The 11659-nt window shown below is 42.7% G+C and overlaps 1 long non-coding RNA gene across 1 annotated transcript; it reads right to left on the bottom strand.

Moving 5' to 3' along the window:
* Positions 1-2070: 2070 nt before the first annotated feature.
* Positions 2071-4536, bottom strand: LOC123728988 (uncharacterized). Its single transcript, XR_006760685.2, has 2 exons — positions 4281-4536; positions 2071-3240 (listed from the first exon to the last, which is right to left on the bottom strand). It is a non-coding gene; the product is annotated as an uncharacterized LOC123728988 (long non-coding RNA).
* Positions 4537-11659: the final 7123 nt, after the last annotated feature.

Genomic DNA, 11659 nt, shown 5'->3' with positions numbered 1-11659 from the left:
CCCGTCCCTGGTCTGAATAGAGGAGAGGATGAGAGGCAGAGGAGATGGCTGAGAGGAGATGAAAGGGCTGAGAGGAGATGAGAGGCAGAGGAGAGGAGAAAGGGCTGTGAGGAGAGGAGAGGAGAGCTATGGATGAGCTACTCTGGAGCTTGTTAACATTCCAGTGCCAGAGCTCTGCGTGGCTCTGAGTGTGTGTGTCTGTGTCTGTTATGTATATGTGTGCCTATGTGTGTGTCACTGCGTGCCTCACTAATAAATCCAGGCTTTGTGTGTAGGGCCAAGGCAGGGCCAAGCCAGCGGCCCCTGGCCAGTAGTCAAGTGACAGGGGATGGCATGGGGGCCAGTCACGCTACTTAGAGACAAACACTACCCTATCTGTGTGTCTGTGTGCTCCCTCCCTGCTCCCTCCCTGCTCCCTCCCTGCCTGGCAGTAAGACAGAGCCAGCGCTTGAACCACACCACTTCCATCTGCAAAGTCCGCTCCTTTTCTTCCATCTGGCCGCCTGTCCAAATCCAAATGTGAGAAAGAGAGGGAGAGAGGGAGAGAGAGAGGGGGGGAGAGAGAGACCTTCCGTACCCTCTTTAATTTGTTCTTCTGTTTGCCTGTCCATGCATGTGTGTGTCTGAGTTGTGTTTTCTCTCTATCTCCTCTCGTCTCTCTCACCCCTCTATCTGTTAGCACGTCTATCTGAATGGCTCTGTTGTTCCCTGTAATACTGTGTATAGAGCAGACAGACAAAGACTGTTGTAATAGTGTCAGCTTGCATAATGATGTGTATGTGTGAGAGAGAGAAAGAGACAGAGAGAAAGAGAGAAAAAGAGAGAGAAAAAAGATTTAGCATGTTTTTGTTCATGTGCATGTGATTGAGAGCTATGGGTATGTACAGAATATTGTGTGTTGCACTGAAGATGTGTGTGTCTACTGTACGCTGGCTAGATGACTATTTCACTGCTGAGCCTCTTAATGAGTTGTTGGCATCTCGCCACCTGCATGGTGACAGTCCCTACTCTCGCTCGTTTCCATAGTCCAACCCGTCAACAGCCTGACCTGGCATTGGCAGTCCCCCAAAGCCCATGTCAATCAGGGCAGCACCCACTGGGAGCCCCTCAATGAACCCCTGGTCATGCCACGTCACAGGGGGCAGTGCCCTAACACAGGGCGAAGCACTCACCATGTCGGTCCTAAATGGCACCCTATTTCCTATATAGTGCGCTACTTTAATCCAGGGCCACACACTGTGTTAGGACAATGGCTACCACACACACCATCACCACAATGTCTGTTCCCAAATGGCTCCCTATTTACCATATAGAGCAGTACTTTAGACCAGAGCTCTAGTCCAAAGTAGTGTGTGTATGTATGTATGTGTGTGTGTGTGTGTGTGTGTGTGTGTGTGTGTGTGTGTGTGTGTGTGTGTGTGTGTGTGTGTGTGTGTGTGTGTGTGTGTGTGTGTGTGTGTGTGTGTGTGTGTGTGTGTGTGTGTGTGTGTGTGTGTGTGTGTGTGTGTGTGTGTGTGTGTGTGTGTGGGCGCGCGTGTGCGCGCGTTGTGTGCGTGTGTGAGCCAGGCTGCGGTGCAGTGATCATTGTTCCCCCTATAGACCCTATGCTGAGTGTTGACAACGTTCAGAGGGAGGGGGGAGAAGATTAGAGCCGGATGCTGCAGCTGATTAAAACATCCAAAAGCAGGCAATTAAAGTGTGATGCAGAGAACCACGGGCTGGCAGAAAGCTCTATGCTTTCAATAATGCAGGCTCCTATACTCCTATACTGCATAGAGCTTCACATACAAACACACTGTTATAGGAGCCGTCCCTGTAGACATATTATGCCCATGCCAACAAAGGGGTTAGCAGACATGGCGGTGGAAACATGGCCATAGATGTGTTCGCAGTGAATGTGGATTGTTAGAGTATAGGTTTATGTGTGGGTACTCTAAATGGACTCCATAGACTGGTTATTGAATGTAGCCTAATCTCATTATATGTAAAACACTTGTTATTGCCCATGCTATTAAAATGCACATGCATAACACACTCCGCCATATTAATAATCCACACATGAATAATAACTGAGTTATGACAGGAGCTGTTCAAATACAGCCTCTTTAATGACACGTGACATGTTCGTCCAGAGTAGCATTTAGAGTGTCTCCCTTTCCTCTAGAGCCCCTTTATGAAGCACTTATCCTGTATTTTATAACATATAATAAAATAATATATCTCTATATATATGCCATTTAGCAGACGCTTTTGTCCAAAGCGAGTTACAGTGCATGATTTTTTCATATAGGAGTAGAACCCACTATTTTGGCATTGCAAGCGCTATGCTCTACCAACTGAGCTACAGAGGACCACTGTTGGTCTTTACTCTAACTTACATATAACGTTATGCTAACATTGGATTCACAGACAGTACAAGGCCATGCCAGTGCATTGGGACACAGACTGTGTTCTGGTGACCATGAACGCAGCTCTTACAGAATAATAAGGTGATCTCCACTCACAATGAATAATACATCTATTATCTTTACCCTACGGATCCAAAGTCTTACTGGGGCCCTGTGAGATGGACAAGCCACCTACAAGATAAGCAAAGACAATCAGAATTTGTGGTAATAATGTTATTCCAATGTATTGTTTTTGTACTGTTTTTACCGTACCATGTGTTGCGATAAATACACTTTAAATAAAGTTTGATTTGATGGTAGGCTATATGCCCATCGTTCTGATTCTGTTAGTATTCATAGAAACAATCCTCAACATTGTTTACCCAAGTGTGGTATAGTGAAAAAGACATATTGTTGTTAAATTATTTAAAAGGACAACTTCATGTGAAGGATCGATGTGAGGTGATCTGAAAGCCTTAACTAGACGGTGAGGAATCCCTTTCTCGCTCCCTCTCTGAAAACACAGTATTGCACATTGTATCTCACACAGTATTCTATAATTAGGTATTGATCATTTCTTCAGGGGAACCCGGGGGAACATTTTTCTCTGAAAGAAAACCCATTAGAAATGAAGACCACAAACTACGTATAGTACAGTGCATTCGGAAAGTATTCAGACCCCTTGTCCCGGGGCCACTCCTGCATCGTCTTGGCTGTGTGATTAGGTGTCCTGTTGGAAGATGAACCTTCGCCCCAGTCTTAGGTCCTGAATGCTCTGGAGGTTTTTATCCAGGATCTCTCTATACTTTGCTCCATTCATCTTTCCCTCGATCCTGACTAGTCTCCCAGTCCCCTAAGCATTAAAGTTGATGATCAGCAATGTCAAAATTACAACACACACAGACAAGGACTGAATACACACATGGTGTGACAACAGGAATGATTCAAACATACTTTCTTGAATTACGGTGGCATTTGGGCATGGCATTTTCGAAAAAATGAAATTCCTTTTTCTAGTTTTTAATTTTATTTAAATGTATTTGGGTACATCTTCCAAATTCTAAATCAACTAATATTGTAGCTTAATGACTTTAAATAATGTTTACCATTATGATAATATTGTGCCACCAGCAGCAGTAATAACACCAATGATGATAACACCAATGAGACATTTTAGTACAATTTTCTGAAATGGAGGCCACAAATGTTCAACTGTTACGCAATCAATCCTTTAAAAAATATTTGCTAAAGTGATATGATGAATTATTTTGCTCACAATGTTATTTCCCTTCATTTAAATTGACTAAAACCAAGTGGCACTTTGGATTGAGACACACCACGTGATTAGTGGAATCCTCAAAATGTATGACATACTGAAAGGGTGTAATTAGCTAATCATTTTCTTTTTTATAGATCCTTCCCTCGATAACAGTTTTCCACTGGGGAGAATGCTCAAGGTCCTTGTATATCTTTGTTATGAGTGATTTTCAAGGCGGTAACACCAATGACATAATACTGACGGACACAAATTATACTAGTAAAAGAAAATGGTATTTAAATAGCCTTCTATGTTTTTATTGATCAATATACAATATGCATTCAAAATCCCCAAAACATATCACTACAAATCTATACATCACAACTAGGACAAGCCAATTTGCTTACCCTAAGTACTTTAAACAACGCAAAAACATAACATTTTGAAGTATAAAGGACTTGCATTATGTATCATTAATAAACAGTTCAATATAAACAAAAACATGTATGATGTGTAACTATTTGTCATTTTACTTTGTTTTTCATGGTTGCAAAGGCAAAGGACGCAAATGCCACAAGAATACAAGAACTGCCATTATAATCTGTCATGATAAAATATGAATAGATCCAAATTACCTTTGGCCCTTCTATCTCAGCTTGGATTTTTGAGTGTCGTACTAATGCATTTTAACATGCTTGGGTGAGTTGAGTATTCCAAATCTTCATATTTTGACCGCTGTTCAGTTGAATCTTTTAGTGTTCCGAGCAGAATGGGGTCAAAAGTGCACTGTGCAGTCAACTATTGACCAGTATAATGATAAGCTGTCAGTTTAAATACTTTGTAATAAACTGAACTTTGATCCTGTGACCAAGTCACTGCAGAGTCCAGAGCCACATTCAGTTCACTGTTCATTATACTGGAAAAGAGCAGAGGAGCACATTGCTATTTACACAGCTGAATCTCTTTCTCTCTCTCTATCTCTCTGTCTACTCTCACTCTCTCTCTCTCTCAATTTCAATTTCAATTTCAAATTAAGGGGCTTTATTGGCATGGTTAACATATGTTTACATTGCCAAAGCAAGTGAAATAGATAATAAACAAAAGTGAAAAACACAAAAAAACATTACACTAACAAAAGTTCCAAAAGAATAAAAACATTTCAAATGTCATATTATGTCTATATACCGTGTTGTAATGATGTGCAAATAGTTCAAGCACAAAAGGGAAAATAAATAAACATAAATATATGTTGTATTTACAATGGTGTTTGTTCTTCACTGGTTGCCCTTTTCTTGTGGAAACAGGTCACAAATATTGCTGCTGTGATGGCTGTGTTTGTGACTGGAACTTTCCAAACACCCTCAGCCTGCTGAGTAAGAGACATCGAGACGAGGTGAACTCCGCTGAGAGTTGAGCAGCAGTAAACACTTGAGTTAAGGATGCAAATAGCAGAGACACAGAGTGACACAGCGGTGTCAGTGAGACTGGAGCCTGACTGACTGACATGCAGAATATTGACGGTGATGAGATAATGACAAAGCTGTCAGGTCTCCAAGCGCACTACCTCCAAAGCCTGCCTAATTCTCATTCAGCAACACAGCTGATTAACAAGCAGCCGTATATATAGTGCATTATGTTTGAACTCTAACATCTATGACTATAGAATAACATTCTATTTCTATGACAGGAGGTTGGTGGCAGCTTAATTGGGGAGGATGGGCTCGTAGTAATGGCTGGGGCAGAATCAGTGGAATGGTATCAAATACATAAAATGTGTGTGACGCTATTCCATTCGCTATTCCATTCGTTATTCCAGACTCTGGCCATTATTATGAGCCGTCCTCCCCTCAGCAGCCTCCTGTGATTTCGATGTTCATGCTATTCCTTGTGAACACACTGTAGAGCCTATAAGCACAGGGCTGAGCATACTGTCAGTAAAGCATACCTGTGCAGCTCCAAGGCTTCCCTGTAGAGAATATATTCTCTGTACTTAGTCAAGTTCAAATCTTTTTTCTTCTTGAAGGGGTAAACCCTCAATCTAGTGGAAGGAAATAGGATCTAAATAGAATTAGGGGGGTAGGCAGCCCTAGGGGTCACCCTACCTCTCAGTCATAGATTGGATCGTTCCGTCTTCCTACTCCCATAGTGCTCGTCTGATGACAGCACATTGTGTTCCAACCACAAACGCCCCTCCCCCCTCACCACCCCTCCACCAGATCTACGACAGACAGCACGGTGGAGGGATGGGATGTCCTCGTAGCCATGGAAACCTCGCCCCTTCAGCAGCAGCTGTTTCATCAGTTTCCACAGTAACACCATAAGGTGGAAGAAAAGTAGATAATTATTTCAGAAAAATTATAGCTGGAGGGCTTGGATGGGTCCCTAATTGTGGTCTATTACTATGCTACTTGGGGATATTACTTTAGGGGGGAAAAAAGAACAATCATGAACATTTCATGCATAACACAGCACACAGATCTGTTCTGTTCAGTGGTTACAAATTAGGACACAGGCGGAAGACAAACCGTGGGGAAATTGCAGTATTAGCATTAGCATAATCTCCCAGGAAATTGCAGTAGGCTAATCCTTGTTGTTTGACTAAAGTATTCTTGACTGACAGGGACAACAACAGGGATTCAATCAAGAGACACTAGACCTCAATCACAGCCTTGGATCACAACAGCAACACAGACTTACGGAGAAAATCATCATCGGGGGAAATTCTCAGTTGTTCGACCATCTATTATCTTGAAACCCGTGGTCCACAACCCATGACTAACCCTGAGTAAAGTGGTCAGAGAAAGCAGCAGTCTCTCACTCTGCTGAGGCCAAGGGCATAGAAGTTTATCTTGCTCACGGGACACTGAGGTCTCCACGCAATTAAAGAATAATAAAGGCATGAGAAGTGCCTCCTCCTCTGAGATAAACCCAGGTTCCAACCCCACTGGGAAATGCATGGAATCAGAATTAGAACGCTGAAATTTGGATTCTATGGTCAGACCCTCAGGATTTGTGGATATCAACAGACAGAGTGAAATCTGCTGTGATTCTCCAATCCAAGAGAGATATTGCTGGGGCTACCAAAATAACAATCTTGTAATGAAGGAATGCGTGCTTCGATTGCTTAATTAATGAGAAAGTGTGAAAAAAATGCTTCACTCAATGCATAAAAAAAGTTATATCAACTGGAAATCATTAGATTCCCTTTGTCTTGTCAGTGCAGCCGTTTCAGCAGGAAATACAGAGCAGTTACTGGGGGGAAAGGCATATACAACCAGACCACCCACTGGTAGAATCCCTAATACTGTAAGTACACTATAATATTCAATAGGCCAATGTTGTATGTGGTACAACACAAAACAAATACTGATCACTATCTAGACCCACTCTACACTCTTAGAAAAAAAGGTGCTATCTAGAACCTAAAAGGGTTCTTTGCCTGTCCCCATAGGAGAACACTTTGAGGAACTAGTTTTGGTTCCAGGTAGAACAATTTTTGGTTCCATGTAGAACCCTTTCCACAGAGGGTTCTACATGGAACCGAAGAGGGTTCTGCCTGAAACCAAAAAGGCTGCTACCTGGAACCAAAAAGGGTTCTCCTATGGGGACAGCTGATGAATCCTTTTGGAACCCTGTGTTCTAAGAGTGTAGACCATTTTACTGTGACACTTGACTGCAAGATAGAGATAAATCATCTGTCTCTTCTCAAAGATCTCCAGTAGCCTACATCTGATATCAAATGATTTGATTTGATTTGATCTGATATCAAATGGCAGGGTCGGACTCATAGCCTACAACATGTCAACGACAAGAGTGTGACAGCATAATCCTTGTGATATATCCTAGAAGAGCTCTCATTTAGTATGCTCTCAGTAAGTTATGCAGTACTAGAATATTCTATTTGTGCTTGAACTATCTGCACAACCTTCAATAATGCTAATGTATGAGAGTGAGAATGGAAGGAAAGAACATTTTAAAGGCCTGGCAATATCAGAAGGAAAAGTGGAATGCACTATATTTGGAGTGGTGAGACAGATCACAGCCTAGGCATCCTGGCATTAGGGGCCTAACCCTGTGCATTGCCCAGTGATACTATTCAAAGTGATGAGGCTACTGATGCCTGCTGGGATACGGAACGCTCAGTGTAAGTCTGAGCACAACGGTCTTCACTCCTGTTTACTTTAATTCACAGAGGTTCACAGAGGTTGGCTTCCCGAGTGGCGCAGCAGTCTAAGGCGTCACTACAGACCAGGGTTCAATCCCAGGCTATATCTCAGGTGATCGGGAGAGCCATGAGGCGGCGCACAATTGGCCCAGCGTCATCTGGGTTAGGGGAGGGTTTAGCCGGCCGGGATGTCCTTGTCCCATCGCGCTCTAGCGACTCCAGTGACGGGCTGGGAGCAGTGCACGCTGACTTTGGTCAGCAGCTGTACAGTGTTTCCTCAGACACTTTGGTGCGGCTGGCTTCCAGGTTAAGTGAGCAGTTTGTCAAGAAGCAGTGCGGCTTGGCGGGGTTGTGTTTCGGAGGTCGCATGACCTTCGACCTTCGCCTCTCCCGAGTCCGTACGGGAGTTGCAGCGATGGGACAAGACTGTAACTACCAATTGAATATCACGAAATCACGAAGTCATTTAAAAAAAATTCACAGAGGATTGCATCCCAAATGGAACCCTATTCCCTACATAGTGCACTACTTTAGACCCCTATTCCCTATATAGTGCACTACTTTTGAGCAGGGTCCATAAGGAATAGGGTGCAATTTGGGGGACACACAGAACCGCCCTGACATGCGGTAAGATCAAGCTCTCTTTGGAATAAATAAGTAAATAATGAACAATCAAATGACGAGCATTACATCTACTGCTGTGGCTATAGAGTAACTTTACAAGGACCTCTTGACTATTGTTGTATCATGAAGAGAGATATGGTAATTCTGGTGATCCACTTATCAAAGAGGAGAACAGCTTCCTTCAGTTCAGATCACCTGTAGAGGACACATCACTCTACTCAGTGAAGGGCAGACTATATATAGTGTCAGCTATCACATGCTGCAGCCGCTTATCCATCATGTTTCAGGTGGAAAGACAGCGGAGAGAGGAGGTGATATGTTACAGAAAGAGAGAGAACCATGCATCACAGTTAGGTGCAGATAACAGTGACAGAGCAGAGTGGATAGGACAGATGAATGACGGAACATGGTGTTCTTTGAACAACGCAAAATGCCTATAGACTACGCCTTTATACTTATGCTCATCAAGTAAATGAGTTTGACAGCAACAAAAATCTAGTCATTTTCCATGAACACCAGAAAGAACCACTACTGAAGCTGAAATTATCTCAGCAGTAGGCCCTGTCGAGAAGAGCCATGTACCTGGATCAGTGGCTGGGAGACCCTGTATGTAAAAGGGTGTAACTACCTGTATCAGTGTCTGACATCAGCGTGCCAAACAGGAGCCAATCAGTCAGGAGGAAGTCCTCTTCCCTTTGAGTGTGACCCGCCCATACCATCAGCCTGGCAAAGCCGTGCCGTACCCCATACAGGCCCTGGGATGGAGGAAGGGGGACCGGCGGTTAGGTCATCAGGGAGCAATGGTAGCAGCACACCCATTAGTCATCTCCATAACCACATTCCTTCAAACAGCTGGCACTCCCCAGAGCAGTGTGGGTAATGGGGCCAGGCGCAGCAGGAGGGTGACCTGCTTATCTCTCCAGGGCTACTTAGCTGCTTAGCACAGGTGGACACACTCAGGAGTGACTGGGCTAGGCACCATTAGCCTGGTAACTTATAACAGAAGGGAGCATGGTGTAGCTAGCCTAGCATAGCATGCTAATGTTCCAACTTCCAGAAAGAGTTTGACAGCGATTATTTGAGTGTTCATCCACAGAAGGCCAAAGTTGTGAATGAATCACTTCTCCTGCTCTTTTTGATCTGAGACGTTTTATACGTAGCTGAAAAGACAGGGAGACTGAATGGCCTTAGAACAAAGATGACAGATCCCACCAAGGCTTTTTGAAATTTATGACAGGGAAATATGTGGTGACTAAATACTATTTTCTAACCAGTTCAATGCTTTGAATGCTTTAGCATTTCAGTATAATAAACTTATTTCAAATAAAAGTCAAAATGATCAAGATTTTCATTGGAAATTGGAGCCTGGTCCCAGATCTGTTTGCGCTACCATGTCAACCTCTTGTCATCCCAAATATGTTTGGCATGACAAGGAGTTGACATGATAGCACAAACAGATCTGGGACCAGGCTAGGGACATTGTGAATCAATGTAAATGAATAGTACTAACACGGGCTACTCATGGGCTGCAACATTATGTGAATGGATTTTTCTTTCTAGTCATGAATATGCTTAATTCACTTCAATATGTTTTATTCAACAAGATGCAGTGTGAAATACCAGTGATAGTGCAGCAGTCTGAGATGTTCATTTCTGGAGTGAAGTAAGAGATTATGCAGCACATAACAAACTGGAGCCATACACATACGTGCACACACACGCTGGAAAGCAGATGAGGAATATTATTTTAGAACTATAAAATCCCTGCACCCATCCGTCTTCCAACATGTCACAGTTTTATGACGGTATTATAAGCTCTCAGACATAATAAAATGAAATAAGAGTTATGAGTGGGGAGTCTTATTCAGTCTCTGAGAGAAAGTGTGTGTGTGTGTGTGCGTGCGTGCATGTGCATGTGTGTGTGTGTGTGTGTGTGTGTGCGCGCGCGTCTGTGTGTGTGTTTTGAAGGGCACATAAATAAGTATCAGTGATAAATGGAACAGAATTATGGCCAACTGCTTTAGTCGGACCAGAATATCAGGACTTCTGAGGGACATAAATCCCGACAACTGATGAAACGCTGCCTGTCTACTGTATTATACTGTCAAATACTCATTATACTGTCTCATAATCGTCTTGAGTTTGAGTTGATTGAATCTTGCTTGTCTCGTCCTGACCATAGAAAGCTGTTATTTTCTATGGTAGAGTAGGTCAGGGCGTGACGGGGGGATTTCTAGTTTAGTTTTTCTATGTTGTTATGTTCTAGTTTTGTATTTCTATGTTGGGTTTTGTTTGGGATGATCTCCAATTAGAGGCAGCTGGTCATCGTTGTCTCTAATTGGAGATCATACTTAAGTAGGTGTTTTTCCCACCTGGGTTTGTGGGAGATTGTTTTTGAGTTAGTGTATGTTTCACCTCTGCGTCACGGTTTGTTGTTTTTTGTTCTTTAGTTTATGTGTATGTATTGCATAGTTTCACAGTGAAAATAAAATGTGGAACGACACACACGCTGCACTTTGGTCCGCTCCTTCCTACGACAACCGTGACATTGCTCAAGAAATGCAGAATTGTCATTATAAAAAATTGCAACACCCACATCAAATACATAACACATAATACATAGCAGAAATAGAATACTTAAAACTTAAAACTTTACAGGACATTTTTTCATGATGGAAACTGAAATGTTAAAATGTGATTGCTGTAAAGATCATTTTAGGGAAAACATTTAAGAGCTAGAGTTGTTGTACAGTCTGACAGCAGTGGGTAGAGTGGCGTTTCTCAGGGGCCATTTGGGTAGTGATACAGGACAGTTGGTGGCTGTTTCTCAGGATCCTGGTGGTACAGTCACCTCGTTTTGGAGGGAGCAGGTCATGCAGTCTTCAAGAGTGTGTATTCTACATTTTTTTATCCAACCCACAGACCCAGAGGACATGGTGTGAGGCGACATGTCACACCCTGGGCCTGTGGGTTGGATAAAAAATGTAGAAAACATTTTTACCAGACTTAAGAAGGCTCTTATTGTCTTGAAGGTTGTAATAGCCTTGTACAAGGTTTTACTTTACATTCAAGTGTCAATATTGATGCACTATTACTAATATGCAACTATATCTTTTAAAATACTCTTGATGTCTGATCGATTACATAGACAGCAGATTTCTTATCTGGCATGAAGAAATTGGGCTGAGATTATAAGACAATGTAAGACAGTATAAGACAGTGTAA

Source organism: Salmo salar, chromosome 19, assembly GCF_965601325.2.
Source record: "Salmo salar chromosome 19, fSalSal1, whole genome shotgun sequence".
NCBI lineage: Eukaryota > Metazoa > Chordata > Actinopteri > Salmoniformes > Salmonidae > Salmo > Salmo salar.
Note: the sequence above shows the minus strand (reverse complement) of the source record. Positions and strands in the feature narration are given on the sequence as shown.